Source organism: Halichoerus grypus, chromosome 10, assembly GCF_964656455.1.
Source record: "Halichoerus grypus chromosome 10, mHalGry1.hap1.1, whole genome shotgun sequence".
Taxonomy (NCBI): Eukaryota; Metazoa; Chordata; class Mammalia; order Carnivora; family Phocidae; genus Halichoerus; species Halichoerus grypus.
The window spans coordinates 138312963-138329490 of NC_135721.1; the positions used below are offsets into that span (position 1 = coordinate 138312963).

The 16528-nt window shown below is 61.1% G+C and overlaps 1 pseudogene; it reads right to left on the minus strand.

The window, feature by feature from the left end:
• Positions 1-3983: 3983 nt before the first annotated feature.
• Positions 3984-5503, minus strand: LOC118531146 (tubulin alpha-1C chain pseudogene; annotated as a pseudogene).
• Between the last annotated feature and the right edge of the window lie 11025 nt (positions 5504-16528).

Sequence of the window (16528 nt, forward strand, 5' to 3'; positions counted from 1 at the left end):
CCTTTGAACAAACCTCACCCAGGGAGCAGAGACAGAGAGCAGCCCTCAGGACGGGCCTGGGCCCCTGGAGGGACCCTGACGTCAGGCCCGAGGCGAGACGCTTCCCCTCGCAGAATCTCCCCTGGGCCACAGCCCCAGCAGGATGGCCATCTGCTCCCCACACATCTGCCAAGGGCCACGCTCGGACACGCCACCGAGCTGTGCGTGGGAAGGACCCCTCCCCACAGCAATCTGGGATGAGCTGGCCAGAGCCGCGTGGCAGGAAGTCAGCACTGTGAGAGCAGACGCAGAGCAGGGACCTCGTGTGCCCAGCCCACAGGCCCACCCAGTAGGCCCTGGCATGGTGACCTCGGGGGCCCAGGGAGGCTGAGTGCCAAGCAGTCCCTGGTGGGGGGGGGAGGGGCGAGAAGCACTCAGGATTTGGGGCTTGGCCTGGCTGACCGCGGGGCGCCCCCACCTCTCCAGGCCAGAGCTACCCCTGACCTAAGTGACCAGGCCTGGCGGGTAGAGGTTACATGTGAGGACACTCTGGCTGGAGCCCCACAGCCAGTTCTGCTCGGCAGGTTTAAGCGAGCAGTCACCGGGAGCCTCGTGTGGACCCGGGTTCATTAACGGCGTGTGTGAGGTTGCCTCTGGTGTCCCAGAAGGTCACGTGTCCGCGCCCCTCCTCCTCCTCCGCGACCTGCTCTCCTCAGAAACTCCTTCATCTTTCCAGACCTCACCCGAGACCCTCTGGGGCCCACCCTCCAGCCCACAGGCTCTGCGTGTTTCCGTGGCAACCTGCACGTGCCTCCCAGCGTGAGCTCTTTGAAGGCAGGGCCCCACCTGGATCACACAGTGGGGTGGGGGGCCGGGGAGCTTGGGCGCTGAGCCGCGTGCCCATGACCTCATTCGTTCCAGAGGACAGCCTGAAAACAGGGAAACTGAGGCACGGAGGGGGGACTTCCCATACAGCAGCCATACGAGGAGACGGTGCGGCCCAGCAACATCCACACCCCCTCCTAGGAAAATGGAAGTGTCCCTGGGACAGGCCGGCCAGCGACAGGCCCTCTGAGTGGGGGCGGGGGGCGGGCCTTGCTCTCCCCTTGCCTCCACACCCAGAGCGCCCTCGGTGGGGCTGGCTTCTCTGCTCGGGCTGGGCGGCAGCGTCTCCCTCCTAGGGCAGAGACATTTCCGCAGCAGCTGCTTTCCTGTGTGCTGGGCGTCCCTCTCAAAGCAAGGCTCTCTGGCATCCCCGCGTCTACCTTGGAACTATCTGGGGCATTGTGGGGAGGGGCCGACTCCGTGCCGGGGAGCGGATGGCCGCAAGGCCCAGCCCCGGGGGTGACGGGCACAGCCCTGCTCCAGCCCGTGGGCTTCCCCACGCTGAGCAAGCGGAAAAGGCTCCTGTCGGCTCCTGGATGTTCTTTCCCCGGGGCGAAGCATAACTAGTATTTCAGACACACACGGCCTATGTTTCTGTTTCTGATCGTAAAGTCATTATTTCTGAGGCAAATTTCTCAGCCCACAGACACTGCTGGAATTTGGCTGAACAAAAATGGGAGCCATCTGTCCTTCCATGACCCCAGGGCCGTTCCAACCCCCTCATTCTTCCCTCCTTCGCCACGCCCTCGCTCCTGCCCCCGTCCACCTTCCAGCCGGCACAGGGCAAAGTGTGTGGGGACACGTGGGGCATCTTGGTGCTTGGGAGACATCTTGGGCTGTGGGGCACGGGGCTCTGACTTGGGTCTCCTGGCTTGGAGAAGGAACTTTAGGCTGGGAGGGAGGGCGGGGGCCTGAAAGCCTGGAGCTCCCGCCGCGGTGTGGTGGCGCTGTCCTCGGTGCTGACCCCATCTGCTCAGCCAGGGAGGGAGACGGGAACGTGAGGCTGACCTGTAACCAGGACAGAGTGCCTGACAGTGAAGGCCGGGTAGGGGGAGCAGGAAAGCACCAGGGGTCAGCCCCATAGGGGAAGCCTCCTAGGGGGCCAGGCCCACCTGTGCTCTCCGTGGCACTCTGAGAGGCCTATAACCACACACAGACAATGTCCGCCTTTCCCCAGCCCACTCAGCTCCTGACCAGTCCACTCAGACCTCCTGACCAGTCCGCTCACCTCCTGACCAGTCCACTGACCTCCAGGTCAGTTCACTCAGCTCCAGACCAGTCCACTCACCTCCTGACCAGTCCACTCAATCCAGGCCAGCCCACTCAGCTCCAGACCAGCCCACTCAGACCTCCTGACCAGTCCGCTCACCTCCTGACCAGTCCACTGACCTCCAGGTCAGTTCACTCAGCTCCAGACCAGTCCATTCACCTCCTGACCAGTCTACTCAGACATCCTGACCAGTCCACTGACCTCCAGGCCAGCCTACTCACTCCAGACCAACCCACTCACTCTAGACCAGTTTACTCAGCCCCACAGTCATAAGGGGGCAGCTGGGATATGCACAGGGGTACCCCTGGGGAGGGTGGCAGTGAGGTTCGAGTAGGGTTCTGTCGTGAGCGCTCGGCAGTCCACCTGAAGGGAGGTTAAAACAAGAGCACATGGGAACAGATGGACCGGTGGTCAGCTGGATGTGAAATGCCATATTCTTGGGTCACCCTGAGCTAAAGTTCAAACTCATTTGAGTCTTGGGGTCAGCCTCATTTCCCCAGTGGTCTTTGACATTTATCAGAGAAAGAAGGAAAAACTAGACGTATATTTGTGAACCCAGGAGTCAGAGCGTCTGGTTTTACCTGCCCTCCACGTAACGTTCAACTCAGAGAAATGGCAAGCAAGCTGTGGGCTCCATTGCCCACCTCCAGATCCTCCCAGCCCCCAGCTTTGCCTCCTGCTCGACTCCAGGGGCATCTGCTCAGGCACCAGCTTCCCTCCTCTCACAGCCTCTACCCTGCCTTTTTGTTTTTGCATCTGGGGAGCCAGGAAGGAAGGGACCCTTGTTTCCTCTGTGAGGCCAAGTTGGGACGGGGCTCTTCCTAGGTGGAGCAGAGTGTGGAGGGGGCTTCAGGAGGGGCAGGCTGACCTGGAAATCTCCTTCCAAGGGGAGGCCCTGTGTCGTCTGCTTCCTCAGTTGCTGATTTGGCTCAAATTGGACATTTTTAAGTAGAAGCCAGTTTCAAGTACAGGAGGGAGATGGGCTATCCCTCTAGGCCCTTAATACTTGGCCTCCCTGCTGGACAAGGCAGATGCAGATGGTTCACTCTGGAGAAGCACCAAGGTCCCACCCCAGGCTGCTGGTGGGAGATCCTGACTCAGCAGACACCAGCCCCCCGCCCCCCACCGCTGGCTCCAGGCCTCCACATGGCTCGGAGGGCCCGTGCCCTTGCAGCACCCCTGGGAGGGGGAGCTTGGAGCCAGGCAGCAGTCCGGGGCCCTGGTCACCACAGGACCCTGGACTCGCTGTTGGCTGGTTATGGATCCTGACTGCTCACCGCTGTCGAGGGCTGTGCCCTTGGGCTGAAGAGCCTGTGTTGGACAGAGGCAGTAGGACTGTTGGGAGGCAAGATGAATAAACTGGAGAGTGGGGACCCCTTGGCCTTATCAAGACAGAAGGGCTGCCATCCTGGGACTGGGGCTCTCACCTAGCTCAGGCCCTGCCCACAGGGGAGGGCAGCATGGCCCTGCTGGCCCTGGGTGGCCTTGGGGGCAGATGGGCTGGGCAGAACCAAGAATCCCCCATCTGCTTGTGCGTTCTGCAGCTGGACCCCTGCCCGCGATCACTGTGTGGACCTGTCACCTGGGCTAGGCCTCTCCCGAAGGGGCAGTCCTGTCCGCCCTTGACCTAACCCTCTCCTTTCAAATGAGGGGTCCTGCAGCCAACAGCACCTCTCCCCGGCCCAAGCCGCCCAGGATGGCCAGGCACCATCCCCCGGAGACGTCTACATCGCCGGCCTGGCCGCTGCCTGTAGACTGTGGGGCAGACGGAGGCCTCTCTCAGCCCAATTTTCTTAAAAAGGACATAAAATATTTACCAGATCATTTCTTTTTTTTTTTTTTTTTGACATTTAAAACAGAAACATCACTTTTATTGACAAGTTAGGGCCACAACAGACAGCTTCCAGAACAGAAATAAGACAGTCCCAAGACAACGGAGTGCAAAATCGTAGCAGACAGGTTAATACTCTTCACCCTCATCATCTCCCTCAGCACTATCTGCTCCAACCTCCTCATAATCCTTCTCAAGGGCAGCCATGTCCTCACGAGCCTTGGAAAACTCTCCTTCCTCCATGCCCTCCCCCACATACCAGTGAACAAAGGCACGCTTGGCATACATCAGGTCAAACTTGTGGTCCAGGCGAGCCCAGGCCTCAGCGATGGCTGTGGTGTTGCTCAGCATGCACACAGCTCGCTGTACTTTGGCCAGGTCTCCACCGGGCACCACAGTGGGAGGCTGGTAATTAATGCCCACTTTGAAGCCAGTGGGGCACCAGTCCACAAACTGGATGGTACGCTTGGTCTCGATGGTGGCAATGGCAGCATTGACATCTTTGGGAACCACGTCGCCACGGTGCAACAGGCAGCAAGCCATGTATTTACCATGCCGAGGGTCACAGTTCACCATCTGGTTGGCTGGCTCAAAGCATGCGTTGGTGATCTCTGCTACAGGAAGCTGTTCATGGTAGGCTTTCTCAGCAGAGATGACCGGGGCATAGGTGGCCAGAGGGAAGTGGATGCGGGGATAGAGCACCAGGTTGGTCTGGAATTCTGTCAGATCAACATTCAGGGCTCCATCAAATCTGAGGGAAGCAGTGATGGAGGACACAATCTGGCTAATAAGGCGGTTAAGGTTAGTGTAGGTTGGGCGTTCAATATCGAGGTTTCTACGACAGATGTCATAGATGGCCTCATTGTCTACCATGAAGGCACAATCAGAGTTCTCCAGGGTGGTGTGGGTAGTGAGGATGGAGTTGTAGGGCTCAACTACAGCTGTGGAAACCTGGGGAGCTGGGTAAATGGAGAACTCCAGCTTGGACTTCTTGCCATAATCGACAGAGAGACGTTCCATCAGCAGGGAGGTGAACCCGGAACCAGTTCCCCCTCCAAAGCTGTGGAAAACCAAGAAGCCCTGAAGACCTGTGCACTGGTCAGCCAGCTTCCGAATGCGGTCCAAGACAAGGTCAATGATCTCCTTGCCAATGGTGTAGTGCCCTCGGGCGTAGTTGTTGGCAGCGTCCTCCTTGCCGGTGATGAGCTGCTCAGGGTGGAAGAGCTGCCGGTAGGTGCCGGTGCGAACTTCATCAATGACCGTGGGTTCCAGGTCTACAAACACGGCCCTGGGCACATGCTTGCCAGCGCCCGTCTCGCTGAAGAAGGTGTTAAAGGAGTCATCTCCTCCCCCGATGGTCTTGTCACTTGGCATCTGGCCTCGGGCTGGATGCCGTGTTCCAGGCAATAGAGCTCCCAGCAGGCATGCCGATCTGGACACCAGCCTGGCCCACGTGGATGGAGATGCACTCACGCATGACTGAGACTTATAGGGTTCCTCGGGGCGGGAGCAGGCGATGGGACAGCGACAAGGTTCTCCCTCTGACAGACTACCAAGGAGTCCGGGGGAGAATACCAGATCATTTCTTGCTGCCTGAAGAATATAACGGAGTCACATCCTCAGCGGCCGCGGCCCCTCCCGCTCGGGGAGGTGATGGCCAGCCAGCCAGTGAGGACTGAGGCCTCCGGGGGGCCTGTCTGGCCACCCCCCCGGGGGACGCTTGCCTGGCTGGGGGCCCCAGCCTTGACTGCCTTGTTCTTCCATTCTGTTTCCTCAGTGGTGAAATGACTGAAGATTTGTTTGGTGTTTTTAAATTACAAAACCTGCGTTCCGTGCCTGTGACCATTTCCACAGAGCAGTGGGGTTGGAAATTCTCTCCAGCTGCTCCTGCCGCCCACGTCCCACCGTCTGCTCCTGGCGGGCGAGCCTGCCTGCACCCCCGGTCTCCCGTGGCTGGGAGTGCAGAGCTAGGGGTGCCAAGTGCAGGGAGCATGGGGCCCCCGGCCCCTGCTGCTTGCCTGGGCGAGCGGCGTCCCCACTCAGCCCGCCTCGCTTCTGCTGGTGCAGCCCTGGGAAAGCCCTGGGCACAGTCTAGCCCTCGCCTGCCCTCAGGGAGGGCCTCATCAGCCTCCTTGCAGCCTAGGGCTGGGGAAGCCCGTCTCCCTACGACAGCCCAGCTCCCCACACACATGTGGGGGGCCATGATCTCGTGACACACCCCAGGCAGGGACTGCAGCTGAGAGGCACAGAAGGGACAAGCCCGCACTGGCCAGGCTGCAGCCTGGGCCTCACACCTGGACACTTCTCCTCCCCTGGGAGGTGCGGAACTTGCCAGAGGTAGCAGTGGTGACTTTGAATCTTTCCTGTGGCTCTGAGCCCGTTCGTGGACCAGGCTCTGAGGCGTGCGTTCTTGTCTGACTTTGGGGTCAAGGAGATCCAAGTCTGGGGGCCCTTCACCCAGAACCTGGACCGCCCTTAACTGCCCGTCTCCACCCCAGCACCGGGAACACCAAGTACACCCAGAACTCACAGGTGCCAAGTTGCAGGAGGAACCGTGAGGGGAGGCCTGTCCCCAGAGGTGCTGGACCAGGGGACGCAGGGGCCCCAGGCTGGCCTGTGTGTGTCGGCATCCTGCTGCCGCCATCTTTACTGGAAGCCAGGCCCAGGGTTTGTGGTAAGTGCGTGAGCACCTGCCAGGTGTTCGGTGCTGTTGGACACAGTGAGGAGGCTGCCCACCACCCAGTAGCTTGTTGAGCATCCTCTGTCTGCCCCCACGGCCCGCCCACGGTGACCGCAAGACTGCCCAGATGGCCTGCACAACACCATCAACTGACCTGATCCGATGACGCTTCTGGACCAGCAGCAGCATGTGGACACGAGACACACTGTATTCTGGGCGTCCGCGGAGACTCACCGTATCTGGGTCGTAACACAAACCCCAGCAAACCAAAAAGCAAAGCAATCATACAAACCACAGAAAATGCTGTCTCAGAACATGAGGGCATTGAAGGAGAAGTCAGGGACAGAATGATATGTTGAAACCCTCCCCCAAATATTCCCACACTCCAAAATAATCCAGGAAAGAGGAAGTCTCGAGGGAAACTTGGAAATATTTTGAACTAAAATGAAAATGAAAAAAAACTCTCAAACTCTGTGGGAGGCAGGCAGAGCTGTGCTCGGGGGGAAGTTACAGTCCGATGCTTCTGTTAGAGAAGAGGGGTTTCCATGAAGGGACCTGAGCTCCCACCTACGAATCTGCAAAAGGCAGGTAGGGCCTAAGGAAAGCAGAAGGAAAAGAGACAAACCAAGGTCAGAAAGGCTGAAGGTAGAACAACCAAACGCTGAGGCCTTGAAACCAGCAATAAAAACTATTAGACAGACTGACCCCAGGAGGGAAGGAGGGCCTCGCTCTGGACAGCCCGGCCCTGCCGCGGGAGAACGAGGGAAGCCGCAGACACTCAGCGGCTTAGACCAGACGGACCGCGTCCCCAGCATCCCCGGCAGACACAAACCGCTGAAACCCCCGCCAGAAGCAGATGCAGGGCAGTCCCGTACCATAACAGAAATTAAGTGTGTAGTCACAAGCCTTCTGACAAAGAACTCAGGCCCGTGTGGTTTCGCTGGGAAATCCTGACACGCAGACAAGGCAGGAATAGTGCGATTTACACATTCCCTTTCAGAGAGGACACACTTCCCAACTCATTACCCTGATGAGCACAGACCAGAGCACGAGTGAGCGCACAGGATCCCGCAAACATGAAAGGGCCACACACCATGACGCCTTCAGGCTCATCCCCGGGCACAAGGCTGGGTCGACATTCAGAAAGTGTTCGCTGTCATCCAGCATATTAACAGAGTAAAGAAGGAAAGCCGTATGACCGGCCAGCGCCGTGGATGCCAACAAAGCGTTCGGCAAACATCCGTTGATGATAAGAGCTTTCAGCGAACTAGGAGCAGCCTGGCTCTCCCCTGCCTTCCCACCGCCAGGCTCCCCAGAGCACGCCGGCATGTTCCTCCGGGTCTGTGCCCACGGGGCCACACCCTCATAACGCGCCAAGGACTCCTTTCCCGTAAATCCCGACATTTCACATTTGTGTATCTGTTGCTGCACAACAAGGGATCCCAGAACCTCGTGGCTGGAAACGTGGCCACCGTGGGTGACTTCTCACAGTGTCTGTAGATCAGGACTCCGGGCAGGACACAGCGGGGACCATGGTCTCTGCCCCCAAGGTAGGTGCCTGGTTGCCTGGGCAGGATGGGCAGCCACGTGCAAGGTCTTGGTGGAGGTGGCCCCCCAGCTCTGGGTCTGCGCCTGGGTGGTCGGGGTCCCAGAGCCTCCCCTGCGCAGGGCAGGCCGTGGGCGGGGCGGCCCCCTCAAATTCTCAATGCCAGAGCAGCTAGGAGGATCTAGGCTCTGTGGAAGCTGCAGGAAGTTAACACAAACCAACTCCAATGCAAATGTCAAACCAACCATGCAACGAAACATCAGCAGCTCTGAATGTCAAGGAGAGTCCCAGCCCCAGCTGTGTGGCTCTGGCTGGTGGAGTGGACGTGGCTGGGGCGTCCCTCTAGCTCCTGGGCTGAGGGCCCCCGCCAGGCACAGACCGGCCTCCCACCCTTCTGTGAAGCCCCAAGGGAGACAATCTCGGGACACGTTGCCTCTGGTGGGGAGGAAGGGCCTCATCCAGGGAAATCTGGCCGCCAGGAGCAGTGTTTCCAAGAGCCCTCCCTCCGAGACCAGGGCTGCAGATGACAGTGTCAGGGTCTGCTGAGTCCACACGGAAGACAAAAGCTAACAGGTACAAAGTGCTATCCGATCCAGAGTTGCCAAACTGAGACCTGAATTCACTGCCCTAGGCTGAAGTTGGGTCACGAGAAAAAGACTGAAGGTATTAGTGGACCACAAGCCGCCCAGGACACAATTGGCCTGCATCACAAGAGATCTCCTATCTGGAATGCAGGAGGGGCTAAGGCCATTGGCCTTTGCCAGGGAGGGAGCCGTGGGGGCCTGGTTGTGGCCGTGGACTCCATGCTGAGGAGCATCTGGGTGACCAAATTGCCATGATGCAGCCATGGCGGGCGTGAAAACCCGCCTGAGGGTGGTGGACAGTCCAGGGCAATGGAGGCCGAGTGACCAGCGGTCATGGGGCGGCTGGGCTGACCATGCACGGAGTCAGAGAGGGTCAGGTGATGAAGAGCTGCCTCGAGCTCCCCCGACCACAAGCTCAGCCGGCTCCTGAGCCTCCCACGATGCTGGGCACAAGGTGTGTGCGGCCGCTGCCCTCTCCGTGCACTGGCCGTTTGCAGACCTGTGCAGGTCCCTGGGCTGACTCGGGCCGTCTCACGTGGCAGTGCTGAGAATGAGCCCTGCACCAACATCAGACCTCCCTCTGCGGATGCGGAAGTAAAAGGCTTGAGCTAAACCGTTTCATTTTTAAATTGAAAAAGAAATTACTTTTTTGCATCTTATAAAACCAGATGATGGCTACAAGCAGGTGGGGAACCCCGAGGACCCAGCACGTGCCCAAGGACTCGGGTGCCCAGGCCAGGGACAAGCGAAGGGAGCAGGGCCTGGCTGGAGGGAGGAGACTCAGGAGGAGCCCCTCTGAGAAGAATGGAGGGGCCACATGTCACCCACAGGATGCAGGTCCAGACGAGGGAGGGACCCTGGTGCAGGGCAGCATGGGGGCCCCGAGGAGGAGGCAGGAGTGGAGGTGGGCCTGGCAGGCCTAGGAGGATTTGGGAAGAGGGCAGAAGGCAGGGAAGGTGGGGAGGGGGCAGCACAGAGAGAGGAGCGAATCTGGTATGCTGGACGGAGAGGCAGCAGACCCCCCCCCATGACCCCCAGAAGCTCCAGATGTGACAAGAAAGTTGGGACTTTTCCCTACAGGCACTAGGGAGCCATGAAAGCCTTCAGAGCAGGGAGCGCCCTGGCCAAAGGAGCAGAAGCCTTGAAGGAGGAGACTGGGGATGGGAGAAGAGGAGGAGAGGGCCAGCCAGGTGGAGGGGTTAACGGAAAGCTTCACAGGACTCGGTGAGGAAGGTGCACAGTTGCACACACGGAAGAAACTTCCAGCCTCCCCGGTGCTGGGTAAAGCACGAGTGTGCCTTTCCCGGGGCTCACGCTGGGGTCCCTCCATAGTAAACCCTCTCTCCTCCCTGTGAAAGCTCCAAACTGCAAAGAGGGGCCCCGACTTGCCCGGTTGAACAGCCAAGGGCAGGCGTCCCCGCTGGCTCTGGGTTCCGGTCCTGCCTGGTCACTTGCCTGGCCAGTCCCTCCAGCCTCCGGCCTCAGTTTCCAAGTCGCAGAGCAGCTGGGTGCTTTGTGCCCTTCCTTAGCCCATCCTGAGGTCCAGCCCCAGTCTCATTCCTGCACCGGTGCTGGAGGGAGAAAGCCCAGGAGGAGGTGGGCGCGTTCAGAGGGCAGGGTGGATTTCCTGGCGGGTCACAGGGGGAGAGGGGGAATCTGGCCGCAGACAGGGGTAATGGGGAGCCCGGAGTGGGCACGGAGTGCAGGGGCTGCAGGAGAATCTGCACGGTGGGGAGAGGGTGGGCTCCGGACAATATCCAGGGCCAGGGCACTGGATGAGGTCACCGAGGAGGGGCCACCAGACAATTCCTAGACTGTGCGGCCCAGTGCACTGGGGGAGCCCCCAAACCCAAGGCCTTCTGCTCCCAATACTCACGCCCACCCAGGGCAGGTGGGGGGGGCTTGTTTCTATAACACAGGACGCATCTAGGGACATTCTGTCCAGGAGACAGGGGCCGGATGACGCTGTGAGCAGGTACAGGGCCAGTCCAGGCAGAGCGGGAGGGAGGGAAGAGGGCGCAGCCCCCCTGCTGCAGCGCCCTCGGCCCTCCCTGAGGACCCCCACCACACTCCAGCTGCACTCCCCATAACCGGGCTTTCAGAAGAGAGGGGTTGGGAGCTTGGGGCGCTGGCCTCCTTCCTCCCCCGGGGCCCTGCCAGAGCGGAGACGAGCCTGAAGGGCAGGCGGGCCTGGCGAGTGTAATAAAGGTCAGCAAACAAGCTCGGCGCTCCTGCCTCGTTGACCTGGCTCGGGACGGAGCTGCGGCGCGCTAGAAGGTCAGGGAGATTTGTTCCGTGAGCTTCCAGAAACACTGTAACCACAGGTTTGCTCTGGGCAGGTCGGCCTCAGAGGTCGGGAGACAGACCTTGGTGGGTGCCCCCTCTTGTGCCCCAGGCTCTGGGTCCGGGTGAAGATAGACACGGCGGCCCCGAACCGGGCCAGCCTCCTGCCCGTCGCTCCCTCCCTGGGTCTCAGGTCCCCGAGGGGCTCCCGGCACTGGGCAGGGAGGGTCCAGGCTCACCACGAGCCCCCCAGAACCACTGACCCAGGGTTGGGCTGGCCCCACAGGCCGGTCGGGCCAGCCTGTGACCACCCCCCCGCCCCGGCCTCCCCAGGGCCCCTCCTCCTGTTGGCTGCTTCACGGATGTTCCTGGGCCCTGCTTCCTGTCGCACACACACACGAGCACACGCATGCACTCACACACACTCACACACACACACATATACGAGCACTCGCACACGCATGCACATACATGAGCACACACATGCACTCACACACGAGCACACGCATGCACATACATGAGCACACGTATGCACACACACATGAGCACACACATACACGAGCACTCGCACACGCATGCACATACATGAGCACACACGTGCACACGCACGCACAGAGCAGGAGAGGTGGCAGTAACCCCTCGGCCAGGGGGACAGGGCCTGAAGACCCTCTGGACAGGGAGTTCTCCTGGCAGGAGCTCAGAGCAGACCTTATTTGGGGATTGGGTCTGACCTCTAACCTCGCTCACCCAGGGTGAAGAATCCCAGGCGGGAAGCTGGAGGGTCCCCTGTGAGCGGCCTCAGCCTGGGTCTGGCTCCGCAGGCGGCCTTCTGTCCAGTGAGCGCTGCCACCTAGTGGCGTCCTGGATGCGGCGGCTCCAGGCCCAGGAAGGGTGAGAGGGGGCGTCCAGGGGGCCGCGTCCAGGGGGCCACGTCCAGAGGGCTGTGTCCAGGGGGCCGCATCCTGGGGGCTGTGGGCAGGGGGCCGAGTCAGGGGGCCACGTCCAGGGGGCTGTGGGCAGGGGGCCGCGTCCAGGGGGCTGCAGACAGGGGCCCACAGGCAGGGGGCAGTGGCCTGGCACACATGGGAGTCGAGCTTCCCTCGAGCCCACGCCTGCCCACTGTGTCCATCTGCACCATGTCCTGTCCCTCTGCCGACCACAGCCCCGCTGACCGTGTTCCAGGCATCGTACACACCCTTGGGTGGCCCCACGACACCTTCGGACCCTCAGAGACGCCTGCAACGTGCCCCCACGTGGTAGGAACCCCAGTGGAGAGTGAGGTCACCACAAGCAGGGACAGCGCGTTTGTGGGGGTAACAAACATCCTTGAAATCTCACCAGCCACTTGGGAATGCTGATGTCACTCCAAAATCGTCTTCCATCCCCATGATCTTGTCCAGGGCAGGAGTGGGGGAGAGCAAGGGGGCAGGACGGGGCCGGGGGGATGTGAGCAGCTGACCACTGGCACCCCTCAGTCAGCACCCCAGGGGGGACAGCTCTGTCCCCCAGGAGTCTGCAGCGGCCCTCCGCCCCAGCCCCCACCCTCTGTTCCACAGGCATCCCCCTCCCTGTGTCCATCCCACAGCCCTGGAGGCCAGTCGGGAAGCCCCCTGCCCTCATCCCTTCCCCTCGCCTCCCAGGCTGCCCAGATCCAGCCCAACCACCTGCAGCCTTCCCCACCTTCCCTACAGAGTGGCCCTAGTCCCCAGGCCGGGCCATGGTGGCCCATGGGCCCAGGAGACAGCAGGATGCAACTCTGCACCTCACCTACCTGGATGGTGGCAAGGAGCACGCAGACCTTCTCAGAAACCAGGGCACCCACTGCGGGGACCCCAGAGGGCAGCACAGCCGGGGGCGGGTTCCACTGTGACTCTGGCCACTTTCCCAGGTGGGCTCTGGGGCCACATACTCTCCCCTACTTACCTCTAGCCGGGGTGCCCCAAGCTCTCCCACTGTGGTTTCCTCCCCTGGGCAACGTGGTGATGGTAATGCCACCTCATGGGGGTGTGTGTGTGGCCTAATACACAGGGTGTGTGGCCATGTGGGAAGGAAGCAGCGGGGACCACGGGGTCACACTCTGCCCCACGCTTCCCCACGATGCTCATCCTGTGGTCTGGCAGCCGTGTCCACCCGGGGCTGGGAAGGTTGCTGGGCACAGGCTGCTGGATGGCCCCGCACAGAACCCTGGTGTAGCTGGGCACGTGTCAGGAAGACTACATTTTCTCATCTTCCATACAGATTGTGACTGGGTTTTAGCCGATGGAAGGAGAAAGAAGACTTGCGTGCACACGCACGTGCATGTGTGTGTGTGTGACTTCAGAGACTGGTCTCTAAAGGGACAGGGTGCCCTTCCCACACCCCACACCCCATTTTGCTAGCTGGAATGAAGATGTAATGGCTGGACTCTAGCAGCCACTTTGGTCCATGAGGTGAACCTGAGGAGAAAGTCATGTAGAACAGAAAAAAATCGGGAGGGTCCTGGGTCCCTAGTCCCGTAGGTCCACCGGCCACACTAGTCCAGATAGCTTCCCTCGGGCTGTGTAGGTCATCAGAGACAAATATGAGTCTATTCTATTGAACCCATGGTTATTTAGGGTTTCTCTGTTAATCACAGCCAAGCCTAAACCTAATCCGAGGTGACAATTCTAGAGAAATGGAGACAAATTTCTCGGCACAGAGAAATAAGGCGACCACTCCAGGACCACGGAATGCAAGCAGAGGACGACCTTCTCTTGTGGCCGTGGAGGGGGAGAGGCGGGTTGCTGCCTCCCTGCACGGCCTCCTCCACACAGTGCAGAGGGCAGTGCCAGGCCCCCCTTGAGCACCCCAGGGCCGGGCTTACTCACCAGCACCCCCAGAGCTGCAGAGAAATCTGGGCAGGGTGGATTGTGCTGGCCCAGGCGCCCCAGGGCCATGCAGCACAGGCTTCGGGCTTCCCGGGACGGCTCCGGGGCCCATGGCCTCTTGGCACCAGCACAGCTGGGCAGGGGACACGGCAGGAGCCAGGTCAGTGCTGAAGGGCACAGTGATGACCTCAGCAGCCAACCCCAGGCCTGCAGATAGGAGCCCGGCTATACCTGGAGCCTGGGGCAGTTCTCCCCAAAACCCAGGCAGCCCAGCCCAGAACTTTCTGGAAGTCTTGCAGCACGAAGGCCTCTGGGTGGTGGCCAGGCCTGCCAGAGGGCCAAGGAGACCGCGAGCCTTGAGCCCCACTGAGGTCAGCAAGTCTGGGCACCCACCCAGGACAGGGCGCTGCATCTCAGGCCCCTGCTTACTGCTCTTCCTGCTCAGCTGACCCCCAGGGAGGGTCCAGCAGGGTAGAAAAATCCAGAGGGCAGGGGGCAGCATGGCTGGAAACATTCACAGCATCTCAGACCTGACTGCAGCCGGGCCCTCACCCAGGCCACTGCAGGGCGGGAGATAGGACGGCCGTGTCCACCCCAGCCCCCAGCACCTCAACCAGCTGGGCCTGTGCAGCGGCCGGGGCGGGAGGTGTGTTGGGCGGACAGCGCCAAGGACAGCGGAGCCCCAGGCCGAGCGCCAGCAGCACAGTCGCGTCTGCACGGGACCCACGTGCACGGAGCTCACGCCCAGGAACTGGGCCCGCGTGCCGGACCAGAGGGCTCGCCAGCCTGGCCAGTGGCTCTCTTCCCCAGATGCCAGCTACTCCTGAGAGCAGAGGGAAGGGCTCTGGCAGGAGCCCCAGCAGACTCAGGCCAGGGCACAGGGTGAGCGAGCACAAGTTTCTACTGTTGCAGCCACCAGTGTGTGGTCCTTCGTTCTGACAGCAAAGGACACCGACAGAGCCCCAGGCCTTGACCCTGGACAGCGCGCGTCCCTGCCCTGGGAGCGCGCCCCCCGAGACAGAGCCCCAGGCCCCAGGGACGGCGTGCAAGACGAAAGAGGCCACACACCGTGCAGGTTGAATCACTGTGTTTTACTAAGTGCACAGGTCCACTGGGCTTCCAAACAGGTCCCCGTGGCAGTAGAAATTTCCGGAACTTTTCACATGCGTCCCTGCTGCCAGATTCCACCCCTGAAGTCGCTGGGCAAACCCGGGCTGGGCCCTGTTCTTGGGGACAAGTGTGAACCGGACAGTGAGTTGAGCAAGTTAGCGTCTCGGCTGGTCCGTACAAAACTAGAGTTCATTCCCTGGGCGTCTATCCCTAGAAAACGGACAATGCGCGAGTCGAGGGTCAAGTGTGCGGTGGTAACACATTCACGAGAACAGAAAGGCCCGGCGGCTACGGTGCAGGATGCATACACGCGGTTGGAAGTGTACGTCAGTACGGAAGGCATCATGAAGAATTCTTTGGAGCATGAACAAAGTGCAGACGACCAAGGCAACAGCGCAGATGGGGGCCGCGGGGCGGCGAACGGCAAGGGTGGGCGCAGGACGGGGTGAGAAGGGTCCCGGCGGACGCACCGCCTGGAGCCCCGCCTGGAGCCCCGGCGGGCGCGAGGCCGGGTCCAGGTCCGCTGCCCGCTCTGCATCCGTCCGTGGCGCTGGTCCCGCGGACCGGGAGGAGGCAGGGTCCGGTGTGGGGCCGGGAGACGCCGGGGGCCTGGGGCGATTTCGGTGAATTTCCGTCAACGTGCATTAAGGCAAGACGTTATGAAGCCCGGCCAGAGTTGGGCGTGTGGTGTGGGGGGCCCGGGGTTGAGGCCACCCCCTCAGGGCCCCCTCCCCCTGCACCCGACCTGGGCGATCCCCAGGGTCTCCCTGGCGTCCTCCACCAGCCAGGGACATGCACGCATCTGTCCAAGAGCCCACCCAGCTCCTCCAACCCCCCGGATGCCTCTGAGCGGTTGACGGAGGGTCTCACCTGCCAGGGAGAGTGTTTTCCTCACTCTCTCTACCCTGTTTGCTAAAGCCACTCTCCCTCCAACGTCTCCTCCTGGGGTCTGCTGTCAGCCCCCACCCCCCCACAAGATGGCATACCCAGAGAACCGTGGCCCCCACTCGCACACGCTCCAGGGGCTACCCAGTGTCCTGGCCTGGACAGCTGGCTTTCCCGGGTCTCTTGGATAGAAGAAAGGAGCAAGCCCCCAGTCCCAACCACACTGCCTCCTTCAGGAAGCCTTCCCTGGTTGTCCCTCCTACTTAGTGCTTGGCAGGGGCCCAGCGGAGCCTGCCCCAGGGGGCAGAAACACAGGAGGGCAGCTGGCCTGGGACAGCACACAGCCTCCCCTGGGTGCTAGAAGCAGGCAGCCCATTACTTCTGGGCCCCACCCGGCCCTCCTGCCCCTCACCCAGCATCAGTCCATCCAAGCAGGTGGCCTGAAGATCCACTCCGGGGTCACGGAAGGCAGCTGAGGACCACTCAGGACAGCGTCGGTCAGGGAAGGGCATGTCTGATTCTGAGCCAGTGAGCACTGGGGGGCACCAGGGGCACGGAGCCCCACCGGCTGCTAGGGACTCAGCCACCCTGCTGGGTTGCCCCCAAACCCTCCATGGGCTGTCAGACCG